Source organism: Euprymna scolopes, chromosome 1 (assembly GCF_053919585.1).
Source record: "Euprymna scolopes isolate OS-2025 chromosome 1, ASM5391958v1, whole genome shotgun sequence".
Lineage (NCBI taxonomy): Eukaryota > Metazoa > Mollusca > Cephalopoda > Sepiida > Sepiolidae > Euprymna > Euprymna scolopes.
The window spans coordinates 98348001-98366253 of record NC_136482.1 but is presented as its reverse complement, the minus strand read 5'-3'; the positions used below and the strand labels follow the sequence as shown (position 1 = coordinate 98366253).

At 33.3% G+C, this 18253-nt stretch overlaps 1 protein-coding gene across 1 annotated transcript in view; it reads right to left on the bottom strand.

The window, feature by feature from the left end:
- LOC145256650 (bile acid-CoA:amino acid N-acyltransferase-like) overlaps positions 1-14332 on the bottom strand; it is a 153213-nt gene extending 138881 nt beyond the window's left edge. Inside the window, exon 1 of the mRNA XM_080115594.1 lies at positions 14165-14332. The gene's annotated coding sequence lies outside the window, so the exon portion shown is untranslated. The remainder of the gene's footprint in view (positions 1-14164) is intronic.
- Between the last annotated feature and the right edge of the window lie 3921 nt (positions 14333-18253).

The following is an 18253-nucleotide window of genomic DNA, read 5'->3' as shown; positions in this document are numbered from 1 at the left end:
TGAAACAGTTTAGAAAAAGTTAAAACAAACTTTTTTATGTAAACAATGCCGTGAAAAGAAACTAAACAATTAAAACGTAATGTTTCATGAGTGAAAAAGGAATTTAAAATTTAAAAATTGGTAAGTACATAAATGAATTTAAATTTTTAAGATATGGGATTATTATTTGTGTGTGTGTGTGTGTGTGTGTGTGTGTGTGTGTGTGTGTGTGTGTGTGTCTGTGTGTGTGTGTGCTAATGCAGAGAGTGATCCGCGCTATTTTTTTAAAATCGTATTTCCACGTTTAATTAAAGTTTTATGATATGTTTTTATTCAATTGTAAGGTTAAAGTACAGAATAGGTACAAAACATTATTATTTCAGCACGGATCACTCTCTGCATAAGTAAGTTTTTTTTTTTTTTTTTTTTTTTTACTTATCTGGTAATTCGAGAGTAGTTGAAACGGAAGTTACCAGAAATAAAACCGGGCAAGTCTCGCAGAAACGACTTCGAAAAATATTTATATTTTATTTAATATTTTAATAATTCGCGAGGTAAATTTATTTTAATGACATAAAAACATCCCTCGACTCTAAAGATGGGTTGTCTGAAAATTTCAAATACATTGGTAACGTAGAAATATGGTTTTATTCACTTTTAACGAACCAAATTTACATTTATATATACATATATATATATATATATATATATATATATATATATATATATATATAAGAACAAGTAGTTAATAAAACATGTTAAAAAACACTTTCAAAAAGATTAAAAAACATATTTAATTTTAAAAAGGGAGCACAAAATAAGTGGATAGTCCTTAATCCGCGGAGTGTCGAAGAAATACTTTCCTTCTCATCAGAGGGTAGGATTTAGCAAAATGCGGGATCGGGTTTTGCTTGCAAAAGTATTTGATGAAACTACAAGTAAATCATAGATCTTACTTGGTAGTGAAGGAGAGGGAATATGGCGAAGAAAAAGGTGATTTCACGTGAATGGATAGTTTGGTGAAGGGTAAAATATCCAATAACGGTAAAATACAAAAATCAATTATAAGCTCTATTTCCTATTTGGTTTTATCGAGCTTTTACATCTAGTTTATGATACTTTATAAATATTAACTCTTCAATATTTATAATATATTTCAACACTTACATATATAATATATTCCAACACTTACATATATACGTATATTATTTTGGTAAACTTAACTGTAATATTTATTGTATATATATATATATATATATATATATATATATATATATATATATATATACAGACGTTGTTAAAGACAACAGAAAGCTTATGTTTTGTAATTCTTATTTTAGTTAAATTTTTCGTGTTATCTTTTTTGTATATACGTCGAAAGTATGGATGTGTGGTCCAAGCATTTTTCTTCTCAGTGTCTGCGTTTTTTTTTTTAAACTTTTTAAAAACTTTTAACTTTTCGTGTACTCATTTGCACATCTTCAGGAATCTGTGTGAGGGGCTCGAGGGGAATTATGAGTAGATTTATTTAAATAGTAGTTGGGTTACAAGCGAAGGTGTGAGTGAGGGTCAGTGGGTCTGCTGGCGGCAGTAGGGGGTTAGTATCAGGGAACGGAAGAGCGTGCCAGTTCTAGAGTCAGTGGAAGGAACGGATTGGGTGTGAGGAGGTAGTTATCCAAGCATTTAAGTGTGTTGCATTATTTTTGAATGCGACCTGATTAAGGGTAGGTTTTTGCGTTTTTATATAAATAGCTTCAGGGATTTTTAGCTTCTTAACATTTGTTTCGTGGTGCAGTATTTTTGTGTTGTTGATTAAAATTTCTCTAAAATTCGAGAGGGACAGTGATGTATTTTATGTAAGTGTTGGAATATGGCACTAGATTAAACATTATGGCAGGTAAGACGATGGGATAATGTGGTAGTGATATGTCCGACGCGACGTAACTATTAGTTGCATTGTTCTTATAGGAGTAACATTCTCCCAGGGGGCATTTTAAACTGATAGATGGCGTTGGTGCGTTCAACTGGTTTTAGAGGAGGATGGGATTATTTTTAATAACTAAGTTTTGGATTTTAATTTTTTGATAGTAAATGATGAATGTAATGTTATTGTTGTCAACGGGGGAGATGCATCTATGAATAAAGTTTTTTATAGCGATTTTTTTCTAACTTAAAACCCAGATGCATTTAATTGCAGTAGAATAGGTTGATTGTATTAGAGGTATGATGTTGTGGTTTATTACTGCTAGTGAGTGTGTTGTTTAACTTCTGGGATGTGGAGTTTATGTGTTGATCAACAATATAATTTGTGAATCTGTTATTGATGCGGACTTGTTTAATATTTTTAGTTCGTTGAGTAGTATTTCTTGTTGGAAGAGATAGGTTTTGCTCAGTTGCGGAGGCTTTTGATGATGGTTATCTTGTAACGGTGGGAGCAATTGCTCTTGAAACTAAGAAGGCAAGAATTATAGCAGCTAGGTTTTTCTGTAGTTGGAAGTGCTAAAATTGTCATTGGAAGTGTCAATAAGGATGTCGAAGAAAGGAATTTTGTTATTAACATTTAGTTCTACAGTAAATTTGCGTACAGAGTTGTCTTGGAGAAGGTCCTTAAGTGTAAGGATTTGTTAGTTGTTATTAGCAAGGAGGGGGATATTTTCTACATACCTTACATAAATGGAGGATTTATTGTTGTTGTTGAGTATGAGGTTTCCGAGATGACTCATGTAGAGCTTACTGAAGATGGGTCCAAGGACAGAACCTATGGATACGCCATCTATTTGGTCGTATAAAATAAGTACGGAGTGATTCCATATTATTTTTTTTTAACTGGAAGGAATTTTTTCGATGTGTAATGTTTCATTTTTGTCGTGTCCTTGGGCACAAATTTGAAAGAGATGTCGTTCATAAGAAATATTTCTTAATAATAATGTTAATTTTTAAGAATTAAGACATTTTTCTAAATCTAAAATAACGGAAATTTAAGTAATGCATTGGTATTAATAAACATATTAAAAAAAAAACTAAATTACTGAGTAAGTAAGAGGATAATTGCTTTTAAATATATGCTTATGTCGATTACATTTTCACCATTTTCTATGTATGTAACTACTCCCATGCAAAGATACTTATTTTATTATTATTTTTTCTTTTGTTGTAAATATAATTCCTTACATTTGCTTATATTTTATTATATCTTATCGAAATATTCTATAAAATCAATTTTTCATACTCTTTAAATCTAACTTATAGCTAATTTCTCCCTTATAAAAATCCTACCCAAGCATAAAATAAAAAAATGTAATTATTATTTTTCCCCTTTCACCATTCGACCAATTAACCATCATTATGCAATAGTTTAATTGTATCACCTAGACATTATATCATTACATTATACTCATTTACATTAAATATAATTGAAAATATATCTAATATTAATCATATATATATAAAAAGAATTTAACTTCACTTTAATTTTTTCTTTTTATTCCTACGTAATTTTTCTTTTTCTTATTAATTTCTAGATCCACCAGCCATAATCATTTCAAAAACGCTAGTTTAAATTTGGTGTCCTTACAAATCAGAAACACCTCCATTTATGCTGACGAGGAGACGACATCTAAAAATATTTATTTCTCAATATTTTATTTGGAAATATTAAGTGAATGAATGGATATCGTTTCCGAAACGATCGTACATTTAATTTGATTTTATTATGCTTCTCCCTATGAAGCAGATTAATAATTTCACAATTGTTAATCTCTCATCCTCTCTATTAATATATATATATGAATATATATATGAATATATACTTATATATATAGACATATTTATACACATATATGCATACACACTATATATATATATATATATATATATATATATATATATATATGTATATATATATATATATATATATATATAAATAAAGGACGTCTCAAAAGTAATGTCTCCTATTTTTATTTCGCTTGAATGGATTAGAAAAGATTGAAATTACATTTTAGTGCAAGTGTGTGGTATTCTAAGAAAGCAATGGCTGTCATGGCCGTGTGTCAGAAGCTGAGATGCGTCATTGAATCCCTAGTAAAAGTGCATTGAAAATGGTGGTGATTATGTAGAAAAATAAATTCTGGAGCGCAAAAGGTCGTTCATTTTTTATGACATCACTTCCATTTTTGTAGTTCTTCAACTTTTTAAGTTAAAAAAATAGGAGGCTTTAGTTTTGGAATGACACTTGTACAATAGCGCCAAATATAAACGTTAAACGAATCATCCGTTTTTAGCTTATGCTGATACATCCATAATTAAAAAAAAAAGCAAAACACACACTAAGGTATCATTAATTAAGAGAATGTCGAAGAAGTTCTAGTTAATTGTGACTTACTTCAAGTAAAATAAATAATGAAAAGTGTGTTGTCAGTATCATTCGTATCGCGAGACAATAGCAGTAATGCTTACAGGAAAGTTTCGTAATTGGATATGAAAAAAGTAATTGACAGTACAACTTTCGCACGACTTCATAAATTCTGTCAAACACTCGACTCGCTCTTCTCCCCAATTCACCTTTCTTAACGCAGCTAATTCATTCATATGCAAATTAATGCATCTATATTTCAAACCACACGTCCCATAATCTTAAAAGATAATTTTACATAATATAAAACCTTGCCCAAATCGGTACTTGCATCTCTAGTGCTTCATACACGGCTAGACTTTACTAGACCACACTACACGGCCAGACAAACTAGCACTTTGTATACAGCCAGGCACAACTGTCCCTTCGTACACAGCCCTCCATATTCTTTTTGATTTTTAAACACAAAACGAAAATGAAAACGTCCGACTCATATCTTAATTATCTTCTCCATAAAATGACGACATTTCTCAAAAGTCCGACCCTTAAAACGTAATTTAATCGTCTGTGTAATTTTTTTCGACGTCAATACTCAAAATCTAACTCGATTCATGATTTAATCTTTTCAATAACGCGACAATAATTTTTAAAAAGTCCGACTCTTGAATGTATAAACAATTCTCCAAAATAAACTGACGTCATTTCTCAAAAGTCCGACTCGAACTCTTATTTAAAATCTCCATATCACTACGGCGACAATTTTTAAAAAGTCGTACTCGAATTCTTATTTTAAATTATTTATAATACAACGACAATTTTCAAAATAATCTTACTTTCGAATCCTTATTTAAAATTCTCTAAAGCGCAACGGCAATTTAAAAAAAAAAACGACTTAAATCATGATTTAATCTTCTTCATAACACAACGACGACAATTTTCAAACTGTCCGCCTATCGAATTCTTATTGATAATTCTCCATAACATGACGACGGCAATTAAAAACAATGCGACTCTTGCCATGGCCTCATCAACTTTATTTTTTGCCGAAATAGCTTGTAATCTAATAAGAAAAAACAGTAATTGATAGCACTTCCACGACTTCTTAAATTCGACGTGTTCTCTTTACTGTCAATCATTCGACTACTTCTTCTTCTTCCTAATTCGCTGTTCTTCCGCAGCTAATTCATTCATATGTAAATTAATGTATTTATATTTTAATACACACGTAATCGAAGATTTGTAGATATTTTCCTTTAATGTATTATTAAACACGTGAGTAAGATATGAAAAAAATATATAAAGATTATAACTCGTGATTTGTTCCTATCAATAACAAAGAACTTAAACGATATAAAGTAGGCATAGACATTATTTATTGTTAGATACTGTATTTTTAAATCTGTCGCATACCCCTAAGTGTGAAACATAAATGTTGTGCTTATTTTGACCTGGACGACACAGCATTTCCACTACCACCACGATGGCAGCAGCAATAGCTTCGCCCTCTCGTTCTACAGCACGACAACAATGAGGGTCGTCATAATCACTATTGCCGTAGCAGACCGTTTCTAACCAACAAACAACTGGATACTCATCTTTGTAAGTGTGTACTACCGAAAGAATTATCGGGTCGAAGAGAAAAAAAAACGATGATATCGATTGGGATTTTTTTTTTCATAATGCACTGGCTATCTATCTATACTATAGCAGTATAACTTCAACTAACTTTACTTTTTTTCTATTTATTTAAAAAGAAAATACAACTTTGTTATATATGAGTCGTGGAATTGCATTCATCTGCAAAAGATCTAGCTAATTTGCATATTCTTTTAGGCATTCATTTTAATTAATTCCCTACTGGTTTTTTCGGTTTTCTCATTGGATGATCATCTTCAGTGAACTATTACGTGTAATTATATTTATGCAGATATTTTACATGATTTATACTTGCGTAATATTTGCATAAAAATGTTAAACATAAAACTCTTTCTATATATATTTATGTATACGTATACATATTTGTTTAAAAATAATTGTCTACACAGCTCCTCTGTCAGTTTTGTTTTTGTGTGTGTAGAGACATGAAACATAATATATAGAATATTCGAACCCATGCGAAACTTTATATTTGGGTTTTAACCGAGAAAAATAGGTGCAAAAGTGTAAAAATAAAAAAAAATCGAATTTGTCAGATGAATATCATATTTAAGCGCATTTTACAGTCGAGCAATACCGGTTAGCCTGCTAGTGTATATATATATATATATATATATATATATATATATATATATATATATATATATATATATATATATATATATACTTTTCTTTGTGTGTGTGTGTATGTGTGTGTGTGCGTGCGTGTGTGGGTGCATGAGTGTGCGACTGACTTTTCCTTATATATTTTTCTTTATATATACATGTATATGTGTGTATCCGTAATTATGAGTCGAATATGACGAAACTAATCTCTGTCGATGACTATATATGAAATCAAGGGCAAAATCTTTTAAATTTATAGATATAGAAATGAAAACATTAGGCTCGTGTCGATATGTAACTAACATAAAATTAACTAACTTTTTAGATGCACTTTCAACTTAAAAAGTCATACGAACTATATTTAAAGGATAACGCTGCCCTTATATACGTGAGCTTCTTTTTTTTTTTTACACAGTGGTCACCACTTTTCAAGGCCCGGAAGCCACTCAGGGATAAGGGTTATTGCAAGTACATTACGTTAGTGTGGAGATTTGATGAAGTGTTTACTTAAGGGGGCGGTTCATTAGGAATTTGTTAACGTTGGACTTGAAGACATCCAAGTTGTAGTCAGGTGGGAAGCAGGCAGACGGAACAGAGTTCCACAGGCGCGCAGCTTTAAGAAAGAAGCTTTGTTCATGGAATCCACGTTTTGATTTAGGCACAGATAAAGAGTGGGGGGAATTTTTCCACAGTGGATTCGGCTAGACGGGTGTTTTTCGTAAAAGATTGGCGAGGGGGGACCAGAGATTGGAGTTCAGACGAGCACCTTCCATGGAAATAACGATAAAACAAGGATAGGCTCGCAACGTCTCTTCTGTGGGAGAGAGGTTGCAGGGTAGAGAAAAGGGCACCCCCCACTAAGCCACGAAGTCTATTTTGTACTCTGTCAAGGCAGGATAGGCTGTTTTTAGCAGCTCCTGCCCAGATATGGCAGCAGTATTCCATCCTTGGCCGTACTTGGCTTTTATATAGATAGAGAATTGCATCAGTAGTGAGATATCTTCTGGAGCGGTAAAGCTTAAAGTCCAACGTCTATCAACTATAATACATATTTCTAGTTCTATGTAACGTAGACTTTGCAAAAATTCTAGAATGAAATAGAAGTTAATAATTCGAGTAACATTCACAACGTAGCTCTAAGACGTCGTGGGCATAATATCGGCATTAAATATGATATACAACATATTAATAATTATGATAAAAATAGAAGAAAGACAAACATCCTTTGGTTTACTCCATCCTATAACCAGGTACAAAAAATAAATATGGCAACAAATTCCTAAATCTTACCCCAAAACACTTTCCGGTAACTAATCTCTTGCATAAAATATTCAATAAATATAGCTTTGAACTGCCCTACGGTGGCTGTAAAAACTTAGAAATTATAATCAAAATCCACAATAGCTAAATACTAAATTGTGTTTGTATAAAACAAAATGTGTTGAAAAGATCACACACACACACACACACACACACACACATATATGTATGTATATATATATATATATATATATATATATATAAACAAACACTGACTCGTGCACTTTATCCACTATGAAATAACTATAGATTTATAGATTTTGTAATAGCTTTATAGATGTATAGATTCTGTAACTACTATTATAGCATGTATTCGTCAGAAGTGTCTAATATTTTCCTTGCTTCTTTATATATATATATATATATATATATATATATATATATATATATATATATATATATTAATTTAATTTATACAAACATTAATGGCTACATATGTGCATACATGTTTCTGTAATCACCCGCGTTGGGGGATTATGTCTTCAGGCCAAGAATTACCGTCGAAAGTGATATTTCAACCAAATACATTTTCCTATTTCGTTTGTTAAGTTAGAATGTAACCTGGGTGGGAATCATAAAAAACGGTGAGAGGACAAGTGAAGTCTTTGAAGATAATAAACATCTTTTTCATTTCCCTTTCCCCCTATCCAACCTATCTTTTGGTTTTTATGGCATAAGGTACTTGAGAATTTAGTTTTTTTGTCTTGGAGTCTGTAAATTAAGAACATTAGCTATGGTCACTAAGTACTGACCGGTGCCTTTCAATCTACATCCATCCACACACATGCATGCAACACACACACAACACACACATACACAGACACCGCCACACACACACACACACTCACGTTAACACATATATTCAAAAGCGAATCTATGCTGTTCGCTTTTATTTTACTCACAACACACGTACTGAAACTAGGCAATAACTCTAAACTACGCAGGAATAAAGTTAAAATTAAAATTAAAATAAGGTAAATAAAACAAAAGAAAATAAATAAAAAAAAATATATAAAAACAAATAAACAAACAAAATATGAATAAATATAAAACACGAAAGTTATCTAAACCCCACATGTAAATATATATATTAATATATCAATATACTTATAAACGCCTACACTTTGCTACACCCGCGCATATATACACACACACATACAGACATACAGAGACAGATAATGGCATTTTTCTTTACTTCAGTAGCGTGGTAACCCCTTCATATATGAAATAGTATGCTACTACACTCCAGACGGGTATATATATATATATATATATATATATATATATATATATATATATATATATATATATATGGATATATACAGACATACATACACACATATATATACACATATATATATGTATATATACAACATACATACACACATATATATACACATATATATATACACATATATATACATATATATATACATACATACATACATACACACACACACATATATATATAACATACATATAAACAACATTCGGACATCCATACATTCTTGTAATCTATAGTGTTACAACAATCATATACGAGACAGCCTATTTTAATAGTTCAGAAATATATATATATGCATATACATACATATACATACATACACATATACAAATACATCCATATACAAACATACACATAGATATATATATACATATATACATATATATATATACATATACAAACATACATGCATACAAAAAATACACTTATACATACATACTCACACAAATATAGACATATATATATATATGTACCTTGCCACCAAATGATACATCTAAAGTAGAAACAGACATGAATACATTTACTACATAAGTTCCCTTTTTTTCTATCAAACTCCACACGCATAGTTATATTTCATGGCCCCACCCGTTTGTTACATTTTCCTAAGTTGTAGGTTTTTTTTGCTACGTAAAAATTTATACTACGTAAAAATTTATATTGAATTCAGCATGAAGTTCATAGGCCTATCTTCATATTAAGCAAGCACTCTTTCGATGGTTAGGCAGATATACATAAGATGCATAACGATACAATAATAATATATAATAACACATGACAGAAAGCAGAGTATTTAGGTTATACAAACTGAGTATACAAGCTTATATATTGTAGTACTTACCTTCATCTTTATTTATTCACCCTAATTTCTTTATCCCCTTTTCTTTCATTCACCCTTCATTCCTTACTTTCTTTCATCTATTTATTCATTTATCCTTTTTTTTTTAATTAATTTTCCTACCCAGGTATATAAAGATCATATATCCATACATGCATACACCCAAAAATACCCATATGCACACATTATTAAAACAGTCTATTACTCGTTTGGTTCAAATATACCTTCATACAGGTACTTATTTAGGTTTGTAATCTTATAACTGCTTGATGAAGTCGAATATTAAGCGACTTACGTAATCCATACGGGTATGATCATAGTTGCGACCTCACTTATCCTCTTTGTGGGGGGGTTAGTTGATGGGGGTTAGTTGTACTCATAGTTGTTCTGGTCTACTAATTTAGAGTTCTTTAAGTGCGTGTATTCTGAAATGTTTGTAGGATATAGCAGTTTCTTGTTTAATATTTAATAATTTATCCCTGTCTTTAAACCTAGTTATCTCAAGTTTTTCTGATAAGCATAATGGACATGGTGAGATCAATGAGTGGCAAGTATTGGCCCTCCTAATAATCTTCCATTCTATACTAGGTGTTTTATTTTCTCTAACTAATTTCCAGTAATATAACGATAAGGAAGTGTCCTTTTCATATGTTTGATTACTCATCGAGCGTGTATGTCCATAGAATCTGTTTTTGAAAGTCATTTGGGTACTCCCTATGTAGAATCTTTCGTCCCTTGGGTTCTCTACCAGGAATATCCTAGCATGGTATACCACTGATGAGGTCAGACATTCATTTTTTATTGGGCATTCCTCAGGCTTTTTACAGTTACATTTATTCACCGCAGTGTTTGCACTAGTATTTACACCTTCTCTATTAGTCATCCTTAAAATTCTTCCATTATGCTTTTTTATAATCCTTTCTAAGTTATCACTACAGCTATAACTTAATTTTAATGTATTTTTATTAAATATTTTATGTAATGTATTATTTGGTGGGAAATGCTTGTTAATAAGTTGTAAAAATTTTGTACCAAGTTTTGTTTTCAACATAATATTAAAGGGGGGGGGTGAACCAAATAATTTTCCTACCACAATTTCTAGATCCATTTGTGCTAGCGTTAGTTACTTTATATTTTATCTCTATGTCTTTATACCCAAATAAAATATACCTACTCTGTTCACTCATTGAGCACTATTTTGGTAGATACATGTTGTTTCATTGGATGTACTTCTAGGAAACTAAACTCTACTGGCTATATATATATATATAAACACTGACTCGTGCACTTTGTCCACTATAAAATAACCATAGATTTATAGATTCTGTAATAGATTTATAGATTTATATATTCTGTAATTACTATTGTAGCATGTATTCGTCAGAATCATCTCATGCTTTCCTTGCTTCTTTTTTCAGCTTATTTGACTCGTGTATCTAGTGGTTTTGGTTAATTTGTTGTTTTGATATTTCATTATAATACAGCTTCCTACTTCAGTAATTTCTTTCCAAAAACTGCAGATCTGTGGAACTCTCTCCCTGCTGACTGTTTTTCTCCTACCCATAGCCTTGGTCTTTTCAAGACTAAGATTAATAGGCATCTATAGCTTTTTTTTTCAATCATCATTTTTTGTTTTTGTTAGCTCCTTACATCAAGTGGTCTCAGGCCTTATCTGGAGCGATTTCTATCAAAAAAATAAAACGCTTGATATCACCCACAAAGGATGTTGTGTCGCGTACCATAGGTTCGCCGTCATTTTTTTTCTATTTAAAATCTTTCAAATGAATAAATAATATAGCTTTTGTTGCTATGAATGCATTTGTAAATTGTTATGAAACTCCACACACCGAGCTGGCTAAGGCGTCACGAATATGCGACAAATCCGTTGCCAATGATTGGCGCGAATATTATTAATTGCTAAAAGCTTGCGAATACAAAGAATGCTGGAATTGAAAAGAGATCCGATAGCGGCGCTCTTAAATCAAATTTTGCCATTTTCTCAGGGTTCTACAGAAAAGAAATTCGCTGAAAACAAACTACTAATCCGTTATTTATCTTTCTTTTTATCTGTTTCTATAAATGCTTGATGATATATGGGTTCGTGTGCACACAAGTGTGTATCTGTATTTTCATTCATTCATTCATGCATTTTATTGGCAAAGAATAAACGCGCAAGCGATTGCCATTTACAAGGGGAAAAAGTCAGTGAGAATTTAGGGGGCTATGTTCAAAGAGAAACTATACAGGGAGGAATCCGTGGAGGTCCGACCAGCGTCTGTTCAAGGCCGCCTTGAAGCCCTGTAGTGTGGACTGGTTTACATCCTCATCGAGTAGCTGGTTTCACGGTGATTCCACTCGAACCAAGAACGCTTCTTGGCGTTGAAGCCTCCGGAACCGTCGAAGGTAGACCTTTTTCGCGGGTTTGCGAGTGTGAGAGACAAAAAACACTGGTGCTTCTACTTAGATTCCAACGACTCTCGAAATTTATTGCAGAGTACCATAAATTCCTGCTGGAACTCGCGTCTCTGGTTTCTCCTAACCAAATTAGACCGCACTCTCAGCCGATTCGAGAATTCAAGGGTATTATGTGTCGGTCATGTGATTGACAAGTACATGTTGATAAAATATAAATAACCATTCAAGCTTATCCCCCACCCCCTCTGGAGAATTGTAAGTGCCAGCATTGTTACCAACTGAGATTTAAAAACCTGCTAGATCGGAACAAAATAATCTCTTTACTAATTATGTACGACAAATTAAGGCAGGACGAATGTACGACAAACACAACAACTGTTACACTTTTTCTCTATTCGTCTAATATTGAGGCATGACAAATCAAGACAAGACAAATTTAGACACGACAAATTAAGGCATGAAATATTTCTCTTGCTGTTCTTTTTTTTTTTCATGATAAATCTTTAAAAAAATAGATAAATGTTTTACAATTTTGGAGAGTATTTTTTTCTAAATACAAGTTAAACATAAAAATAAAAATGTTTGTTTACCCTTTTAAGGCCAAAGCTTACATTTGAAAGTATCTAGATGACCAAGTGGATAAAATAGTTGAACTAAATGTTGCCACAATTCAAATCACAATTCGAAAGTCTCCCTTTTGTACATTTTTCGGTGCGTGAAGTTTCAATAAGAATTATTTATTTTCTTCTTAATGTTTGTTTTGATCTCAAGCGGAAGGCCTATTTAAATTATTTAAAATTTTCTATATAATTGTTAAACTTTAAGAACACTTTCGGTTCAATCTACAATGAAAATAATAAAGCAGAAAACAAGTGTTTATCATGTTGTTAATAATGTGTATTATTTACGATAATATGGTTATGTTTCTCGTGTTAAGAATGGCAGCTGGAAACGTTAATTTTTTTTTTTTAATTTAACCGAATTATCGTATTCATGTTGACATGCTAAAAAGGTCATTCGGGTGCACCACCTATTTTATCCGCACATGTCGATAAATATTAAGATGTGTCATTTGTTAATAAAGCCCTTGTCTATATATGTTGGCTTGGATTTAAGGTACTTTTATTGGCAAGCGAAAGGCTCTTATTGCCCGACCACTTGTGGGAGAACAGATGGGTTAGAGAGTCACAAAATTTGTCTCAAACAGAAGTTCTAAACAAAGAGACTGGCGCATGAATATCTCGACAGAAGATAGCCGGTAAATTCGAGTGTCTTCGGTTTTTATATATAGGATTTTGTTAGACATCCTGGCATGAGGATACTTTTCATTTGAAGTAAACCATGACCAAATATTAAAAATAAAAATCGGTGCGGTGTGTTGTCTGCTCAAGCGATCTGGCATATCTCCTAGTTTACGGATCGGGGCATCCTCTCTATTAATAAAGGGTAGTTTTTAATAAAAGCCATAGACAATGAAGAACGCATATGAAAATGTGCTAATGCAGAGAGCGCTATTTTTTAAATCGTATTTCCACGTTTAATTAAAGTTTTATGATATATTTTTTTATTCAATTGTAAGGTTACAGTACAGAATAGGTACAAAACACCCTCCCCTCCCCATGTTAAGAATGGCTTTTTAAATAATAACGTTATTATTTCAGCACGAATCACTCTCTGCATGAGTACCGAAAATATTAATAAAAACAAAAATACATACTGGCAGGTCGAAACGCAGGATAAAAAGAGCCTCAACACGTTTATACACCAAGCGGAAGAGGTAAACAATGTTGTAAACCTTCCCATCTATAGAAGTGGCACTCCAGTCATGGCAAAGGCCAACCACGGTCAGCCATCAGGCTTTAATAAAAAAAGGTCATATCCCCCTATCTCCATTATTTGTGACAAAAAAAAAAAGAAAAGAGAGAGAGAGAGAGAGAGAGAGAGAGAGAGAGAGAGAGAGAGAGAGAGAGAGAGAGAAATAAGAAGCTTAAAAGACCAGTCATGGTCTATTTCTCAAAAGATAGTATTACTGTTTTGCTACCGCTACTGAAAATTTGAAAAGTGGAACAAGACAATAAATAAAATCCTTGCCAGGATGGGGGGAAAAATAACTTATGTTATGTATGTTAATTTAATAGGGAGATTATCAGTTTATTAATCTTGCGTGTGTATACATTATTTTTAATATTTTACTTAAAAGGGGATATTCTATTTTAGAATTTGTAACTTAAATCGTTTCCCAACCTGTAGTCTAGCTATACTCTGTCTGTACTACAATTAAATTTTCAAATCAGTCGACAAAGGTGTGTTTACATTTTAATGTAAACTACCGGGGAAAGGGGTGCGCCCTTCTTTCCCCGGCCGTAAAATACGCTTAAATATGATATTTTAATTTGTCCAGATTTCGTATATATTATTATAGACGCGTAATTTAAAAAAAAAAAAAAAAAGTATTTGGGTGCAATCAGCCAGAATCGAAACCAAAACAGTAGCATTTCAAACTGGTGACGTTACAACTTAAAAATAAACGAAGATGAATGTACAAAATGTATAGCGATTTCTTTTTCAATTTTGACATCTTTTTGGTCCCTTAAAAACCATTTTAACCAGTTAAAGATCCATAAAAGAGCGGTACATAAAAACCCAATCATTTGAGGCACCTAGCGCTGCTCTGCGACTTTTCATTTCGGAAGAGATAGAGTTTGAAAATATTGAGACAGTAATATAGTAAGTTTTATAAATTAGATTATTAGAATATAGAGTGGAACGATAAACGTGTCGCCCTAAAGAAAACAATACTACAGATTTATTTTAAAACTTTTATTAAAAAAAAAAAAAACAATTAGTAGAAATGATATCGATTACATGTACTCGCTTATATTAAATAGATATCATCGCCGCCTCGATACGGGTCCGGCGGGAGCTTGACAAATACTCGAATTGGTTTTGTGGGAGGTTATGTTGGTGATGTTCTCGACGTATGATCAAACGAAGTAGTCTAGGAGGGCCAGTGAGAGAAGAGTACAAAGTCGTAGCCTCTGGGTCTCTTTGCGGCACCGAATCCTACTGCTAGCGGCTACCTGAATGTACCAGGGGATCATCACAACTCATCAGTGCGGCTAAAGACCCTTAAACCCTAGCCGAGGATTGAACCTAGAACGATCGCGTTGACAGTCGGTAGTTCAAATAACTTCAACAAACGTCCATTTTAAATAAACATTCGTCCACCACTTTTATAGTGCTCAAACCGCTTGTTTGCAAACAAACAGCAATCCTCGCATTTTACAGCCAAGACACGAGACGCTTCACTAGTTCAAGAAATTTAAATATAACTTTAATTGCATGTTTAAAAGCATCCAGATTTTAAACAAACAACAATCAAAACTGCCTGAAGACGATTGACGAAATTCGGTCGAAAGTACTTGCAAAAGCCAACAAAAAGAAAAAAAAAACAGATGGGCGAAGACGACTATGGAACCTTCTTGCACAGATTCAACCGAGAAATAATTTCGAAAAATTGAAAAATTACAAAACAATCTCATTAAGTAAGAACACTCCCTACTATTCAACAACTGGTGTTTTACACATAAAATCATTTTACACATAAGATCATTTAAAAAGTGATAAAAATCGTGCATGAAATTTGACATGGTCTGGTGGTAAAACACAAGGCTACTTATCGAACTGGTACGAGTTCGAACCTTCTTAAAAAGTTTAGCCATCCTGATATTAATAGATATTTGAATAAAATATTTAAATTTTAATAAATAAAATTCATAATAATAACAAAAAATACGTCCAAAATACGAGGGGTGTGCAATAAGTAATGCTCCTGATCCACTTTCAGCTGTCTGATCTAGCTGAAATTTTGCATGTGTAAGCATTTATATCTCTACGGGTATTATGGCAAATTACAGCTCTGAACTAATTGTGGTTTCTGTTTTACAGGTGTTTGAACTGAGTCAGGTGTGAAATGGAGCCTGGTGAATGTCGAGCAGTAGTCCGGTTTTTGTATTTGAAAGGACGCGTACCACAGGAGACTTTTGATGAAATGAAACAAACTTATGGTGATAATACCCCATCATATGACCTTGTAAAACGCTGGCATCGTGAATTCAAACATGGCCGGAAGTCTGTTGAAACAGCTCCCAAGCCTGGTCGCCCACCCCCTTCTGCCATTGATAAGGCATCTGTCTGTCAAATTGAGGCTGCCATTTTGGAAGATCGGTGCATTACTATTCGCCAAATAGCCCAAGATGTCAAGATTAGTACAGGGTCTGTGGATTCCCAGGTTGCTCACACCATTCCAGAAGCAAGAACGCGTCGAGTGCTCGAGGATGAATTTGGAGATGTGCCAAGAAGATGAGTCGAAGTTTTTCAAAAGACTGATTACACAGGATGAAACCTGGGTCCATCACTATGATCCAGAGACCAAAGCCCAGTCAATGCAGTGGAAGCACTTGGACTCACCACCTCCAAAGAAGGCAAGGATGCAGCCCTCCGCTGGCAAGGTCATGCTCACAGTCTTCTGTGACCAGGACGTAGTAGTGATGCTAGATTTCCTGGCAAAGGGTACCACAATTACAGGAGCCTATTATGCTTCACTTTTGAGGAAATTAAGGGAATCTATCAAAATCAAGAGGCGGGACAAGATCAGCAAAGGTACTCTCCTCCTGCAGGACAACGTTCCGGTTCACAACTCGCATGTCGCCAGATCAGAAGCACGGGGGTGTGGTTATGAAATCCTTCTTCATCCTCCCTACTCTCCTGACCTTGCACCCTCTGACTTTCACCTCTTCCCAGCCATGAAGTTGTTTTTGAAAGGAAAGTGTTTCCCAGATGATGCAGCCTTGATTTCTGAAGTCACGTCATAGTTGGAGGACCAATCTGGGGTGTTCTACAAAAACGGTCTCCAGAGTTGCATCAAACGATGGGAGAAATGCATAACTTTGGGTGGTTCCTATGTAGAGAAAGACTAATAACTGTGCCAAGTTTCGTTGCTCTACTGCTCTGGGAAGTGGGTCAGGGGCATTACTTATTGCATAATTTGTTTGTTTGAACTCATTTTCCCAAACTTACCGAGTTCAATAGCGAGCATAACGTTTTAAAATATATCGATAAACACTACGATTTTTGAAGCGATTACACGTTTTAAAGTGAGTAAAACCACTAAAAACCTTTCCAGATAAGTAGAAGAGTAACTTATCTTGCCTTTGATAACATTTATTTGTTATATATTTGTTTTTTGACAACTTTTTCGAATCCCTGTGCACAGTAATACAAACCCAAAATTTAATTTAACTTGGAAATACTAGTTAAAATACACGTGCATACACTGCACAAGCACCCTTATTATTATCATCATAATAATAATAATAATAGTAATAATAATAAAAAACTGATATAGATGACATCGACTGGAACTACACCAACTTGTTGTGAAGGGTCAGGGAGGATGGAAAGACCGAGGTGGGAGAGTACTCACCAAATCTCCACTGGAAGTGTGCAGTTCAAATCTGGTACCTGGGGAAGATATTCTGTCACCCAAACCCCAGGAAACGCCAATGGCCGAAGCCAACGAGAAATCAGTGACAACGGCTGTTGCGATAACATGCAATCATCTGCACAAGTGGTCAAGAAGTGGAGAACACTGGAAATCTGGGGAGACTTGTTGTCACTTGGTCTCCAGGGAACACCACAGGTTACTGCCAGTTAGCGATGACTGATGATTGCTTGTGAGACAACTAATACGCTACACATTTTGATGAAAAACATGGGGGAAAAATAGACATAGAAGAACAGAAAA